The sequence below is a fragment of the Asparagus officinalis genome, chromosome 7 (assembly GCF_001876935.1).
Source record: "Asparagus officinalis chromosome 7, Aspof.V1, whole genome shotgun sequence".
NCBI lineage: Eukaryota > Viridiplantae > Streptophyta > Magnoliopsida > Asparagales > Asparagaceae > Asparagus > Asparagus officinalis.
The window spans coordinates 40,963,433-40,980,158 of record NC_033800.1 but is presented as its reverse complement, the minus strand read 5'-3'; positions in this window follow the sequence as shown (position 1 = coordinate 40,980,158).

Here is a 16,726-nt window from a genome sequence, read left to right as displayed (position 1 = left end):
GAGCAGCTGCTGTCGGCGTCATCGAAGAACGAGCGGGATGAGCTAGGGTTTGGGATTTTCCCACCATCTCTAGGGTTTGGGGGCTCCTCAAGCGTTTCGCCATTATCAGGGTTTCGAAGCACCATCGTCGGCTCTCTCTCTCTCTATCTGCTTCCTCAACAGCTGGTGAGGATAGAATTTAAATGGCAGGGGAAACGACATGAAATAACTATGCCCTCAGCTTTTCAAAATAATACCGGAATTGCCACGCATTAACCCTCTTTGGCGGGAGCCGTTACGGGACGCGCATGTGAAACAGATTGATTGATAAGGGTATTTTCGGCACAGAAAAAATATCGATTTCTGGTTACCTACCAGTGACTCTAAGGGCCCTTTTGTTTCATCAATTTTATGGAATATGAATGATATTTGTACCTGACAATGACGTTTTCGTAATTAATGGATTCCAAATGAATACTAATCCTGAGTTTGGTTCAAAAAAAATTTATAGAATTGCTAATCTATAAAGTGGCTCAAACAGTGTATATTTCAGGAAATCCAAATCCAGTCCATTTGCTAGGAATTGGGTGGAATTTCTGACACCTCTCCTCTTTTTTATTCTGATTCCTAATCCTATTCCTAATCCTTTGGGTGAAACAAACATAGAATACAAAAAAAAAAGGGATTCCATAAAACTAAAACTTGTCTATAAATTTTTTATGGATTAGGTTGGAATCCATAAATAAAATAGGATTCCTAATCCTATTCCTACCCTCTATTGAACCAAGATTCCAAATGAATCCTAATCCTGAGTTTGGTTCAAAAAAAATTTATAGAATTGCTAATCTATAAAGTGGCTCAAACAGTGTATATTTCAGGAAATCCAAATCTAGTCCATTTGCTAGGAATTGGGTGGAATTTCTGACACCTCTCCTCTTTTTTAGAGCTTTGCTACAGGGACCCAAAATATGGGACCAATAGAGGGGACAAGTGAGGTGTTCTCCTCCTATTGGATAATGAGTTGGCTATCATTAATGATGATCAACTCATTATCCAATAGGAGGGGACACCTCACTTGTCCCCTCTATTGGTCCCATATTTTGGGTTCTTGGGGAATTTTTCTTCCATAAAACTAAAACATGTCTATAAATTTTTTATAGATTAGGTTGGAATCCATAAATAAAATTGGATTCCTAATCCTATTCCTACCCTCTATTGAACCAAACAGGCCCTAACCACATGCTACGTGGCTGGTAAGAGGGGCTTTTATTGATTTGAGATGCTGATATTATAGATCTTCACGCGTCTTGACATTGCACAACGGTTCGCGACATTTTTAATTTCGGCTAATTTAGAAAATGAGCGCTACAATAAGCAAACGCTCATGAATTTATTAGTTGGTTAACAAATCTCCTAAACTATATGGATGAATAATTTCAACCTGCAAAGTTAAAATGATATTACATTGAAAAGAAATTTAAACAATAAAACTAGCAGCAAGATGAATTTACAACATAATATTTTACTAAATGAGAGTGGGAATAATTAAATTTGAAACTAACAAATACAAAAATGATTTCTGGTTCTGATCTGATGATCGCGGCTTAATAGAATTTTTATTTAAAGTCATCAACCTTTTGCAGCTACTGTTTGGTTTTTTTTTACGTGAGGAGCACTTCATCGACAAGGAGGACACCAGAGTTGTCTGATCTCACATGGGCCCCAGTGAGATAACTAGTAACAAGATAGGTGTCGCCCAAGATGTTGTTTGGTTCATTGTCTAGAAACCCAAATTTGGAAGAATACTCATCGGAAACAGGTTGTGAGACACAGTTTTCATGTTTTTAAGTCCATTTCATGACTTTTTGGAAGGAAATGAGTTTCCTTAAATTTAAGACCCTTAACACTATTATCTTACTAGTTGGTGGCTCACACATGCACAACACATCTTTTTTTTCCTCTCTCAACTAAACACACAAAAAAAGAAAGAAATCAAACACCTTCACATGGGTGTGTCGGATGTTTTGATTTTTTTTTCTTAGTTTCTCAACCAACCAAACAGCCCCTTGTTTGTTGGAAATTTGCAGTAAAAAGACAATGAAAGAAAAATTTGACTTGTATTCCTCTCAAAATCAATTACAATTTGGATTCCGATTACAAAAGAGAGGAGAATGAATTTGATTCTTCCATTTGTTTAAAACTGGGTTCTTCTAGGTAGCGATGGAGTGCCTCCTTCGAATGCTTGTATCGAACTTGCTCTCCGTTGACGATCCGACCGTTCTATCTCACGAAACCGATTGAATTGCTTGATGACTTCGGTTTAGGACTCTTGACGAGTGCAAAGAACTCAGAACGAGTTGAGAACTCTGATAAGAGTTGTTGAGAACCGAATAACTGGTTTGATGTAATTAACTTGCGTTGCAAGCCTAATTACGAACTCTTAAATGAGTTTCAGAACTCAGAGCGAGTTGAAACTCTGTAACAGAGTTGTTGGAACCGAAGATTCGGTTAATTGCCAAGTGGATTATGTCGTTGACGAAGGGATCCTCTGGGATTTGATTAACTGATCGTTGATCAGTTCCTTGATCTTCAAAAGATCTCCTTCTTCGTGCTGTTGAACTGCTGAGATTTGTTCACCTTAGGCGGTTTTGATGCCAGCTCTCCTTAACCTTATGCGGTTTTACTGTTAGAAACCGATCAACCCCCTACTCAGTTGAGTAAGTCGGTTATTTATAGGGGGATTAGGGGTATAACCGACCCCTAAATCCGCTCCTAAGTGGGCGAAAATCCCTCAGAACGTGGGATAACGGTTTTGAGGCCGTTTGGCTTGCGTTTGAACAAGTCAAAATGCCTCAGATGGCGTTCTGGGCTTTAACTCTGCGTCCAAGACTTAGGACGCAGGGTTAAATCTCCGTTGGGGATTTGAGACGCACTGGCCGTATGCACTTTGAAATTGGAAACGCACATGTCGCTGGTGCGTTGAAGTTCAACTCTGCGTCCAGAGTTTGGGGCACATAGTTGAGTATGTCAAAGAATGCACGTTACGTGTGCGTTTTGTGCTTCAACTCTGCGTTACAGAGTTAGATGGTTGCTGGAGAACGCACAGGTTGTGTGCGTTTCGAATTTGAAAAACGCATAAGTGAATTTCTGCGTTTGAGAGAGGTTGTTGACTTGTAACCTCGTCTAATATGACATTGCAAAGGCCATTGCTTATTGATCTTTGCCTGTTATAAGATATGAGAGTCGTCAGATTGTAACTCTCACCATCGATTGTGAAGGCCACTGAATAGAGTTTTCATCAGCTGTCGGAAGTGTCGTCGAATTGTAACTCTTCCCGATCTGTATGAAAAGTCTCCCATTTGCCGCTTTCGATTGTCGGCGCGAAAGCTATTTGATTGTAGCTTCCGTTGTTGGAGCTTGATGGGAATCAACATCCATAGTGTCTTCTGGACGAATATTTGCCCACAGCTCTCTACCAAGCAACTCACCAACTAAGTCCAACCTTTTATTTCTGAAATCATTACACTGCTCATCAGCATCTCTAATAGTTGCTAATATAACATTAGTCATGTTGTTGTCGCAGCCATCAAGATCAATCATCTCAGAGATGAGGCCGTGTTTATAGCGGTTGCAGAGTTGCGGATGCAGTGATTAGAAAGTCGTCTGATTGTAACTTCCATTATCAGGGCTTGATAGGGATCAGCTATCTATTGTGATTTTTAGACAGCCTACAGTTTGGCAGATGTTCTTTGATTTCTTCTTGGCTTTAGTCACCTTGATGGCTGACATTAGCCTCCCTCTATTTATTTAGAACCATGTCTTGGCTTTAAACATAGAGTAATTCATCTGATTGAATTAGAACGCACAGATAGATTTCTTGCGTTATCGAACTGAAACGCAGGGTTAAATTCTGCGTTTAAGAGTTTAATCAATGTAGACGCACAGGCGGATTCTCTGTGCTAGGGCGTTAGAACGCAGAGCTGAACTCTGCGTTCAGAAGCTCAAGCAACACAGGCGCACAGGTCACGTTTGGCGGGATTTTGGACCTAGAGTCCCGACCCGATTTGACAGCTCATAGCTGTCTATAAATAGACTGCTAGGGGCCAAATCAAAAGTCACCCGACTTTTTGACTATTCTCTTTCGGAAGATTTTTTTTTTAACGAAGGCTTTTCGTTTTCAACTCCGGTGACCCTGTTCATCTTCTCTGATCCTTATTCTCCATGGGTTCCAAGAAGAAAGCTGCTCCTCGCCCAAGATCTCCTGCTGCAGCAGCGCCGCCGCCTCAGGTTCCCCTCGTCGGTGGTAAGTGTCGCCCTTCGTGGCCGTCAAACTTGCTTCGGAGAGTTCTTAGAAAAACCCGAGATGTATCGCCGTCAAACTTGCTTCGGCAAGTTATTTGAGAAAACCCTAGATGGGTTCTTGCAAACGAGGAAGAAGACTCATTTTATTATTGTAACGCAGAGTTAAGACTCTGTGTTTTGAATTCGAAACGTCAGGGGCCTGACCCTTGCGTTTGTGAAATTTTAACGCCGGGTTTGAACTGTTGTGCGTTCGAAAACTTAACGCAGGGTTTGACCTCTGCGTTGATGAAAATTAACGCCAGGTCTGAACTGTACGTTCAACAACTTAACGCAGAGTTTGACCTCTGCGTTGATGAAAATTAACGCCAGGTCTGCACTGTGCGTTCAACAACTTAACGCAGAGTTTGACCTCTGCGTTGATGGAAATTAACGCCAGGTCTGAACTGTGCGTTCAACAACTTAACGCAGAGTTTAACCTCTACGTTGATGAAAATTAACGCCAGGTCTGAACTGTGCGTTCAACAACTTAACACAGAGTTTGACCTCTGCGTTGATGAAAATTAACGCCAGGTCTGAACTGTGCGTTCAACAACTTAACGCAGAGTTTGACCTCTGCGTTGATGAAAATAACGCCAGATTAGAACAGTGCGTTTGAAAACTTAACGCAGAGTTTGACCTCTGCGTTGATGAAAATTAACGCCAGATTTGAACAATGCGTTTGATAATTTTCTTTCTTATGGACTTAACTAAAGCTCTCTTCATTTGACTGATTGAATACTTCTTTCTTTTGCAGTGCCTTACACCCGCGAACCTCTCAATCTTCGTCACCACTTCGGGCATGGGGGAGGCATGGACTTTAACATGAAATTCAATCTGCGTCAAGAACTCCCAATATTCCAAGACACTAACAACGATTGTGTCACCCTGGTCTCAGATCCAAGTACAGATGTACTCAGGGTTTTAGTTACGGATGCTAAGTTTGAGACTGGGTCCCGCAAGAAACTCACCAAGCCAGCTTTTTTATTTGGGGATCGCGTCGCTATTTCAAAGGAGATCGTGCACGGTGGTCACTACAAATGGCTTAGGCAGATCGGAGACCGTCGCTTCTTCCTCCTTGACATGCACAGGATGTTTCCCATCTCTTACTACCAATGTGCTTCTGTTCCCCGCCACATGAATTGGGACTTGGTGAGAGAGCAAGATGGGGTAGCTGCTGGAGTTCTGACTCACAAGGGCGTGCATACCGCTGGTTATAATCGACAAGTGTCGGCCTTGGAACCCTGCTTATTCTCACGGGGATATCCTTTAGGAGAAACAGCTAGCCCAGCTAACACCTTCATGCGACGATTTTTGGCCGCCAAAGGAGAATTCCCAACTGCAGTATTCCGAGCTCCTGGATGGGTACATTCCACCAAGGCAGGATGGTGGGCACGAATGATAGATTTTGTGTTGGCAGCATTAAAGGAACCATTAGCTCAATCTGGGCTTGGTTGCCCTATTACGGCTACCAAATACGGTATCGCTTTTAGTCCTTATAACTTCTTCGCCATTCTGGAACGGTACAATCCAGAGACTTGTACGTTTTTCACACCGGAAGGAGAATTAGGGTTTGCTCTACATGAGATGTTTGATGTCTCAGGTCTTCCTTTTGGAGACTTACCATATGAAGAGTTTGTCCCTGGGTCAAGTGAGCTGAAGATTTTAAAGGAGACGAACCCCGAGGTATATGACACTCTGTGGGAGGTGATGTGTCATTTTCAAATCTGTAGTCAACTAACAGGAGCACGTGGACGTGGTATCAAACAGCTATCTTGGGCTGAATATCTTTTCCAGAATTTGTCCAACAAGGCTGCCACCGTGTCTCGTCGGGAGGCAAGCACTCCTGAGACCATTCAAGCTTTGATCAATGACGCCACCGTTCACTATGTTGAAGATGACTTCCCAGCACAGACTGAATTCGAGAGCTTCCATCACCAGGCAGCCACTCCCATCTCTGATATGGCATTATTAGCGGGTTTTCTCATGCTGTGGCTGAAGCGGTGTGTGGTTCCTACCAGACCAATAGATGCTGTGATGATTGAAGTAGCTTATCCGGCCGTCCTCTTAGCACATGGGAGACCCATAAATCTACTTTCCGCTATGACGTGCTGTTTACAACACGGTTTGAGGGAACTATGCCTCGAGTTTATCCAAGTGAAAGAGATAGATTCTGAAGGGACGAAAAGCTTGGTGACTCCCAATCCTCGAGTACCCTTGCCGTATACATATCTAATGGCTTGGTACGTCTCGCATTGTGTACATTTGATGAGTGCTCCCTCTGCTACGGATGAAGGCTTCATCCCTTTCGTGCAGAGATTAGAAAAAGCGACTTGGATAGGCACTTACGTAGTGAGGGTCCGTCAGATTTTGTCGAGAGACCTCAGCTATGACATCTTTCGCTGCTTCCCGGATTTTGAGGGTGGAGGATATGGACAGGTATTCCAAGATACCGCTGGTCCTAATGGTTTTACCCGTTTGGACGGGGGAGTTTTCCACTGGCTGTTAAATATTAGACCTGGTTATCTCCTCTTCAGGCAAAATGATAAATGTATAATTGAGCCCTATCAACCGTATCGATTTGCTCTCCAATTCGGATACGACCAACTATACGTTGGAAATCCGAGGAGTCAGCTTTCAGTTATGGGCAACATATACGAAGGAGCTCGAGCCTGGTATTACTCCACCGCAGGTTGTACTGGGGCTACCTTCAGATTACCCCACAAAACACCTAATTCTCTTCTCTCCATGGCTTTCTGTAACTGGTATCATACAGCTTCTATGATGCCAGATTATAAACTGTACACTTCAGGCCTTCGTGAGATTAGAAAGATGTATTCATCCCGGAAAGGAGGTGGTCGTGTATCTCGTCTGAAGGGGATCGACGAGTTTTTACATTTTGAAGATGCAACTGAAGAAGGAGAAGGAGAACTGGACCTAGAGAGTGCCCCAGTAGCGGACCCTAAGGCTGCTGAAGCTCCAAGAACCAAAGCAACTGGAAAGAGGGCTCTCACTGAAGCAGAAGAAGCCCACTATGAGAAACGTACTCGTAGAAAGCTGCTAGTAGACCCTCCTGCTCAGAAGCTAATGGTGGATGCTTTCAAATCTGCCAGTGGAGGGGAAGAGCAAGAATCAGCTGTTGCAAGTCGCCCTGATCGCGCCGATCTTCACTCTGGGGGATCTACATTTTCTGAAGGATTTTCCCCTCACCGTCCCTTGGATCAGGCAGAGGGTGGAGATGAATTCCCAAGTGGGGATATGGGGGCTTCTCCTACAACGGATCCCGATATCTCACCATTTCCAGATCAGACTCCTGGTGCTGCTTCTTCACCTGCAGGGGTACTGCCTGCAACGTCTCCGTCTGAAGGGGTTAAACTGCCTACAGATGAAATGGCGACAGATGAACTTGCAAATCTTAATGAGAGTCAGTCTCCCGCTTCCTCTATACTACTGCCACCTTCGGGGACTATTATTCCTAGTCCCACGACTGGCCGGCTGACACAAGTGGATACGACCGCGAGCTCTCCTGGACTTTCAGGTACTGACGATGACGAACCATTAGACTATGGGAGCTCGTCTCACCATGAGGATGTTGATGAGGAGACATGATATGAATGACTTTTATGATGGGCGCCAACCACCACCCACCTCTGACAGGCGTCTGTTATCTTCCTGTTTTACCCTACGTAGAATTAACACTTGCTTTTCTCGGTGTTCTTTCTTTTATTGGCATTCTTTGTGAGGTGGTTGGGGGGGGTCTCCAACTCTGAGCTCTTGTAACCATCGTCTCTCCACCCGCAAGCAGCAGACGTTCCCCTTGAATCAATTCGGTGACGACAAGTTCTTACCGAAGAACTCTCGCACGATTCACTCTCAGCCGTGGGAACGAGATCGTGCTAAGCTCAACCCAAACAGGGGCACTTATGGCTCTACCTTCCAGTCCCTCGCAATTGGATATCACCATAGCTTCTCCGACTTCTTCACGATCATCACCCACTGCTTTTGCATCAGGGTCTATGCTTTTAGGCTCCCCATCGACATCTCCGATGAAGTCTCTGAATCCAGTGGCCATCCCTTCCATTCTAAAAGCTCTTCTACGACCGTTGGAAGATATGATGAAGATAGCGATTGAGGAGATCAGTGCTGGACGAGCTTCATTCGACTTTTTCAAACCAATACTCATGAACTCTTTGAACAACGTTCGATATGTGGATGACGCTCGATTGTTCCAGCACTGCTCTGAAGGCATCTCTCGGTTGGAAAAAGATCTGAGAGCTTTGGAGGAATTGCATCAGGCTGATCTTGCTGCTCAGGCTGCGTTAGTCTTTGGTAATCTTCAAGCTGAGGCGGCCCGCCAATACGAATCTTTTCAAGAAGCCATCACTGAAAGGGAACTTGAAATTGCATCCGTACAGGGGCAATGCATTCAGAAGCAACATGCTGTGGACGCTTCTGGTGCTGCTATACAAACGTCTCGTGCAGAAATTGATCGCCTTAGAGTGGAGTTGGCTCGACACGAGGCTGATCTCGCGCGAGAAGAAGAGATATTGAAAAAGCTCATGCTAGAGAGCGTGAAAACTTATGCCACTTACCGTTCGTTAGTGGAGGACCTTGAACTTCTCCAAAAGCAAGCTAATGCAATTACGCCGGACGAAAGCACCCTTAGGAAGAAAGCCGAGGTGATGGTGCAGGCCGCTCATGAAGAAAAGCTATCCGCTATTAAGTCCCGGCTCGCGTATTTCACTTTTGTTGATCCAGAGGCTTAAACATATACTGTTCTTTTTGTTTGATAAGAACAGGGTTTTTGTATCACTCTTCAATATTTTTGATGATAACAAAAAGAGTGATTCTGTTTTGTCTCTTTTTATTGCATGTGTCGTGTTCTGACTCGCAACAATAGAAAAAAAACCCAATCTTTAAAATTTCCTTTATTACCATCTAAGATAATTTTAAAAAAACTTTAACTTGTTGGGGGGGGGGGGGATGGTTCAAACGGGTTAGAACTGTTAGAGGTGATTTGTTAACATAACAGAGATTTGGGGATCTATCGATCTATTGGGAAGAATCAATAGATTAATCTTTGTAAGTGGTATGATTTTACTCTGACATGCGAGCAATCGCGATCAGCGTAATTTGAGGGCTTATCACTCTATTAGGGAGGGTTTGTTTGCGTCAAAAATTGTTGTATTCATTGCGGTATTCATTACAACTTTAGTCGTTACAATGAAATAAAAAAGATTGTCTTTTTATAAGACTTTTACACAATGAAAATAAAAAGTTACAACTCTCGTCAAAACAAACGCAGAGATCGTTTATCGGTCTTCTGCTTGCGTGGGTTCTTTGCCTGTGCCGAGGTCGGTTGATGGAAAATTCGGCAGAGCTTCGCCTTCGCCGAGGAAGTATTTGATTTGAAGCGCTGAGATCGACCAAGCGAAATCAGGGCTCTTCTCGAGATCAAGACAAAGCCTGATCTCAAGGAACGGAGGAAACGGGCTTCGGATCTCTCGAACTCTCCTTCTTTATGCTGAAGAACTCGCTAAGATCTGTCAATCCTCGCTGAAATTCGTGCTCCTTTGACTCCTCAATCCGGCAGCACCTCCACGTCTTGATAATAACTCCGCTCCTGAAAATGGAGGCCTTTGGTTCATATTTATAGGCCTCGAATGCGGTTATTTGGATGAGAACAAGTGATTTGGCTCTATCTTCAGTTGACAACAGCCTAACCACGTTTGGGGATGATATCAAGTCAGTTAGGAACCTCTGGAACTGAAAAATCGTGAGAAAACCGTCAAAAAAACCGAACATGGGTTGAAGTGGCGCGCGGGGGCAAGTCTGACCCGCGCTTGCGTGGGTCGGATGGATCCGACCCGCGCGGGCGCGGGTCGGACTTGGCCGACCCGCGCCGCCGTGNCGTGTTGATTGACGCATGCGAGCTGATTGGCGCGCACGAGCTGACTGTCGAGCGTGTAGGTCACTTGATTCGCCGTTTTGCTTCAGGCGCTTGTCGGCGTCAGATAATCCTCTTAGACTCGGATAACGATGTTCGTCATCTTCTCTTTGTCTCAAGCTGTGTACGGACACCTATAGGCATTTTTAGACGCCTACAGGGTTGATAAGTGGATTTTTCAGAGGTTTAGTGATAACGTGACAAAAGGAATATTGTTGTGGAAGCAATTTTGAGGACTTATCGCTCTATTGGAGAGAGTCGATAAGTGGATTTTTGTCAGAGGTGTAGTGTTAACGTGACAAGAGGAATATTGCTATGGAAGCAATTTTGAGGACTTATCGCTCTATTGAAGAGAGTCGATAAGTGAATTTTTGTCAGAGGTGTAGTGTTAACGTGACAAAAGGAATATTGCTATGGAAGCAATTTTGAGGACTTATCGCTCTATTGAAGAGAGTCGATAAGTGAATTTTTGTCAGAGGTGTAGTGTTAACGTGACATCTGTGGGGAAAGGGTATCGTAACGCCTCTCTGAGGAAGACTGCTAAGTGTTTCATCATTGGAGCGATGAATTGTGATACTTATGATTTGAAGCGCCTCTCTGAGGAAGACTGCTAAGTGTTTCATCATTGGAGCGATGAATTGTGATACTTATGATTTGAACAAGATTTTAAGAATTTTATCACTCTATTAAGGAGAGCCGATAAATTGAATATTTACTGCTCTGTTAGGGAGAGTTAGTAAATTGATCATGATTTGAATGATTTTGGAGACTTATTGTTCTTTTGATGAGAATCAATAAGTAGATTTTGACAGAGGAATCATTGTTACAACGATGTAAACAAAACTCAAGCTCTGTAGGATATGACATCCATCTGAGGTGTAATATTAACCAAGGTGATCCTTCGTATAGATAATGCATCACAAAAAGCGACCTTTTGCGTTGAGTTGAAACACAGAGTTAAGAACTCATCCGCAACGGTCTAGACCTGGCGTTTGAAAAATTTGAACGCAGAGGTAACTCTGCGTTAAAGTCTAACCGACCTTATCCATTAACGTGGAAAAATCACGTTTCAGATTCAGTTGGGATTCTTTCTTAGAGTCCCGAACTGATTTAACAGCCCGACGGCTGTTATAAATAGGCCTGTAAGGTCACATCAAGAGTTATTTGACTCTTTTTGCCTTGCTTAGTTCCAAGAACGAGAATTCTCGTTTCAATTTCGGTCAATTTTCTGACGAACTCCGTCTTCTCCGATTAACCACCTGCATAGCGCCCAGGAGGATGAGTTCGGGTTCCAAGAAGGTCGCCAAGGCGGCTTTGGAAGCGTCGCCGGCCGAGAACACTGGCGATGTCGCTGCTCCGACGAGCGCTTCGACACTACCGTCGCTGTCGCATGGACCTCGTTGCTATGGTAAGTGGTGGCCATGGCTACTTGTTTCGACAAGTTTCCTGAAAACCCTAGATGGGTTCTCTTCAACGAGGAAGATGACTCATTCTTACCATAAACGCAGAGTTACGCTCCGTGTTACAAATTGGAAACGCAGACTTAAGGCTCTGCGTTTAAAGAACATAGGGCCAAATCTCTATGTTAAAATTGGGAACGCAGAGTTAAGACTCTGTGTTAAAAAGATTGGAAACGCAGACTTAAGACTGCGTTCAGGAAACATAGAGTTAAGTTTCTATGTTAGAATTGAGAACGCCGTTTAAGGAAACATAGAATTAAGACTCCTATGTTTGAACACGGGCCTTGGCCTCTGTGTCTGAATATCACAACGCAGGGTTCAACCTTTGCGTTCACGTGTTGTGACGCAAGGTTTACCCTCTGCGTTCAAGTGTTGTAACGCAGGGTTTTCCCTCTGCGTTCAAGTGCTGTAACGCAGGATTTGCCCTCTTCGTTCAAGTGCTGTAACGCAGGGTTTGCCCTCTGCGTTCAAGTATTAATACAAGGGTTGGCTCTTGTATTAAAGCTTGCCACGTAGAATTCACTCTTCGTGTTTATTTCATGTTAGCAACCTCTTTCTGTTACTAACTATTGTTTCTGATTTTATAGTGCTTTTTCCCAATGTACCACTTCAGCCGGAGCAGCATTTCAACTACACTGATGATCCCGAAGTGGGGAGAGCTTTTGGTCTTTGCAGAGAAATTCCTTTATGCACTTTCCCAAGTTTGGAGCGAACACGTTTAATTAGGTTTGCTGAGTGTTCCACCCTTAGGGCTTTGATCACTGATCTGGATCTGGAAACTCCTGCGGGTCTGGATCAATTTGTCAAACCCTCATTTTTATTCGGTGACCATATATCTGTTGATGGACAAGTCGGGTATGTAGAAGACTCCCGGATGCTGCGAAGAGTCGATGATCGTTTACTTTTCCTTCCAAGTATGAAGATAATGTACCCGCTTTCCTACTTCCTAAGTGTTGGTGGTCGCAGGGGCTTGGCTTTCGATCTCGTCAAGGAGAAGGAAAACATCTCGTTTGGATCTGGTCGATCATCTCGTGTTCAGATTAGTGGACAACTCAAAGGTCTGCGACCTGGCAGATTTGAGAAAAAGGATCTCGCTCAGGAGACACCTCTTCCAGCGAACATTTTCATACGCCGATTTATTGCTGCTCAAGGCGAATTTCCTACACAAGCCTTCCGTTCTCCTGGTTGGTTGTTTTCTGGAGAAGATGGTTGGTGGACTCGGATGGTGGATTTTGTCCTCGAGGAACTCAAGGAGCCTCTTGCTCAGTCTGGCCTTATGATACCAGTACAGGCCACGAGACGTGGGATCACTCAGAGCTATCCCTGCTTCTTCGCCATGTTGGAGCGATACAACCCGGATAGCTGCACCTTTTTCACACCTATTGGGGAGTTAGGATTTACTCTCCATGAGATGCATGCAATATCGGGATTATCCTTCGGGCAAACGCCTTATGAAGAATTTATTCCAACCACTGAAGAACTCTCCCACCCGAGGGCTGCTCATCCAGAGATATACAACACTTTTTGGGAGTTGCTATGTCATTTCCACATCTGCGCTCAGGTCGCTGGGATGCGCGGGGGTGGTCTCATGCATACTACCTGGGCAGATTATTTGTTTCAGAATTTGGGTCAAAAAGATCTGAAGGTGACCCGTCTTGGTGTAAGCTCTGCTAAAAACATCAAAGCTCGCGTCAAGACTCCTAACGCTGTTTATAAGAATACGTGTTTGGAAGATGGATTTGACGCTGACAGTGAATTCGACAGTTTCCATTACCAAGCTGCAATTCCTATTTCTGACACGGCCCTCCTCGCTGGTTTCTTGATGCTATGGTTGAAACGATGCGTCGTGCCGACGAAACCAGCTGAGTCAATCTTGATTGAGGTTGTCTACCCAGCCGTTCTCTTGGCTCACAGAAGACCTCTCAGTCTTCTTCCTGCGATGACAGGTTGTCTGCAGAAAGGCTTGCGGGATTTGATCTCTGAACTCCTTGATGTCAAGGAGATGAATGTTGCCGGAAGGAAAGTTTGGAAGACTTCTCAACCCCGCACACCAATGCCCTACACTTATTTAGTGGCTTGGTTTGTGCTGCACTGTCCCTCTTTGATGCGGGGGATTATACATGATAATGAGACCTCTATTCCTTTTGTGCAAAGGCTTGAGCCAGCCACATGGACGACTGCGTACATAGTCCGGGCTAGACAACTTTTGTCTTTGGAAGCCAATTATGATCTCTTTTGCTGCCGCCCTTGCTTCGATGGGGCTGAAGAGGATGCCCCAAAGTTTGGTGACGTAGTCTTTGAAGGGTCCTCGCTTTTAAATACAGGGACTTTCCAGTGGCTTCTTACTATCAGAGTGGGTTACCTGGTTTTCAGAATAAGTGAAAGATGCATAATTGAGCCTTACGTTCCTTCACGTTTTGCTTGACAGTTTGGATATGACCAGCTTTACGTTGGTAACCCTAATCCACAATTAGCTCACATCGGGAATCTGTATGAAGGAGCTCGTGCTTGGTATTTCTTTTCTGCGCGAGGGACTCATGCGTAGTTTACTCTGCTTAATTTGCCGCCTGGTTGCTCTACCGTAGCGGACTTCCGGGATTGGTTCGACAAAGCTTCTCGAATCCAAGAATATGATATATATACCTCATGCATAAATGAGATCCGAGGATTTTATAAATCGAGAAGTGGTTCCTGTCCTGCGAACGAGAGGCCGTCGGAATCGAGGAGATCCCTAAGGAATTACCTGCTGCTGAGCCTTCTGAGGAAAAGGACGTTAAAGAGGCTCTTGAAGGAGCACCTCCTTCTGGACCTCGCCCCTTGAGATCTTCAGGGAAGAAAGCTCTTACTGCTGAGGAGGTAGGCGAATACGATAGAAGAATTCATAAACGACAACCCGTTGCAGCTAAGAATTCCAAGAAAGCTAAGTTGATGGGGGATGCCATGAAGTCGGCACTTGCTTCGCCTCCTGAAAATAGCGGGGATACTATGCCTCCAGCTGCTCCTCCTAATCCTAAAATACCAACAGGTGAGCAGGGATTGACCGTCCCCGGTTCAGCGCCAGATGTACCCGAAAAGCTATCATCTGAAGCTGCGCGCACTTCCACTCGTACTGATTATGAGAATTGCTTTATTTATCCGCCGACCGCTCCACCCCCAAGTTCGGAAACTTTAAGGAAGCTCATCGAACAATTGGAGTACTGGATGCAACTGACTATCGATGTCGTTAGTCTCGGGGGCGTGAATTTTAAAGTCTTTGAACCCCATCTGCTGGAGTGTCTCTCTAAGATTAGGAACCAGGGGAATGCATTGTGGACTGAACATTGTCGCGAGAGCATTATCGTTCTAGAATATGAATTGGAATTCCTCTCAATGCTACAACGCGATGCCATCGAACCAGAAGTGGATCGAGCACTTTCTCAGGCCAGAGCTTTGAAGGTACAGCAGCAAGAGGCTCTTCAGAAGAGTCTATCTGAAACAGATTCTCGTATTACTCGCCTGCGCGGGGAACATCTTCAAGTGCAAGTGGACTTGGGTAGTTTTGCTACAGGTATTCGGGATACTGCGATTGAGCTTACCCGTGCTGGTATTGAGCAATCTCAGATAACTGCTCGATTAGCAGGCGACATGGAAGTCATAAAAGGGTTAGCTACTTACTGTGAAGAGCTTTTCAAGGGCTATTGTGATGAATTTGTTGCTGCTGACAAGATTAGGCGAGAGATTGCAGAAGCAGCACCAAATGAAGAGGAGCTCAAGAGCAAGATAACAGAGGAAGTCAAAAAGGCTCGTGAGGAGAAGATATTAGCACTGAAATCTAAACTCAAGTCTTTTAGACTGATGAGCCCCGATGCTTAGGACTTGAATCGCTTTTTAGCTAGGGGATAATTTTGTATCATTTTTATTTCGATTATCTTCATTTTGTATTCAAATCAACAATATTGAACGAAAATGATATCATTTTGGCTTTCATCATCTCTTTTGTTGAAATATGATTCAGGACAATGAAAGATAAAACAAATGCCATATATATAGTGTTAACTTGGCATGAAATCGAAATTCTCTTTATTAGAGCAATTCTAGAAAATTTCAATCGTCAGAGGTTTAATGTTAACATGACGAAATACAAGACAGAAATACACTATAAATAGGCAACCCCCAGCCTGATTTAGCTAGGATTTAGGAGGCTACATGATTTATGGGAAATATCTCTTTAGGAACTTCCCATTGATTGGCATCATGAGCCTGTCTCCTTTTTGGTTGATGAGACAATAAGCTCCATTCGAATAGACTGATTCTATTACGAAGGGCCCCTCCCACTTGGGATTGAACTTCCCCTTGGTTTTGTGGGTCATTACCATGGGTCGTCTGTTGGCCAAAACTAGATCTCCTTTCTTGAAAATCCGTTTCTTAACCTTTTTGTTGTAGGCTTTGGAAATACGGGCTTGGTATAGCTCGATCTGTTGCTGAGCTTGAAGTCGTTTGTCATCTAAGGCTTCAAGTTCTTGCAGACGTCGTTGATGTTTCTCTTCTTCTGTTAATCCCGTTGTAACCGTGACTCTCAGAGAAGGGATCTGAATTTCTAATGGCAATACAGCCTCGCAGCCATATACCAAAGAGAATGGTGTAGCTCTTGTAGGGGTCCATACCGTTGTGCGGTAAGCCCACAGGCATTCACCGAGTCTTTCATCCCAATCGCGCCGGCTTTTGGAAACAAACTTTTTGAGAAGCTTCACTATGGTTTTATTGAAAGCTTCTGCAAGACCATTTGCTGGTGGGTAATACGCCGTAGATGCAACACTTTGGATTCTGAATTTATCACAAAATCTCTGAAACCCAAAGCTGACGAATTGTGTCCCGTTGTCGTGAACTATTCGTCTTGGGACTCCAAAGCGATAAATGACGTGATGTTTGATGAACTTGATCACGTTTGAAGTCTTGACTTCTTTCAACGGGATTGCCTCCGCCCACTTGGAGAAATAGTCGGTCACGGCTAGAATGAACCGGT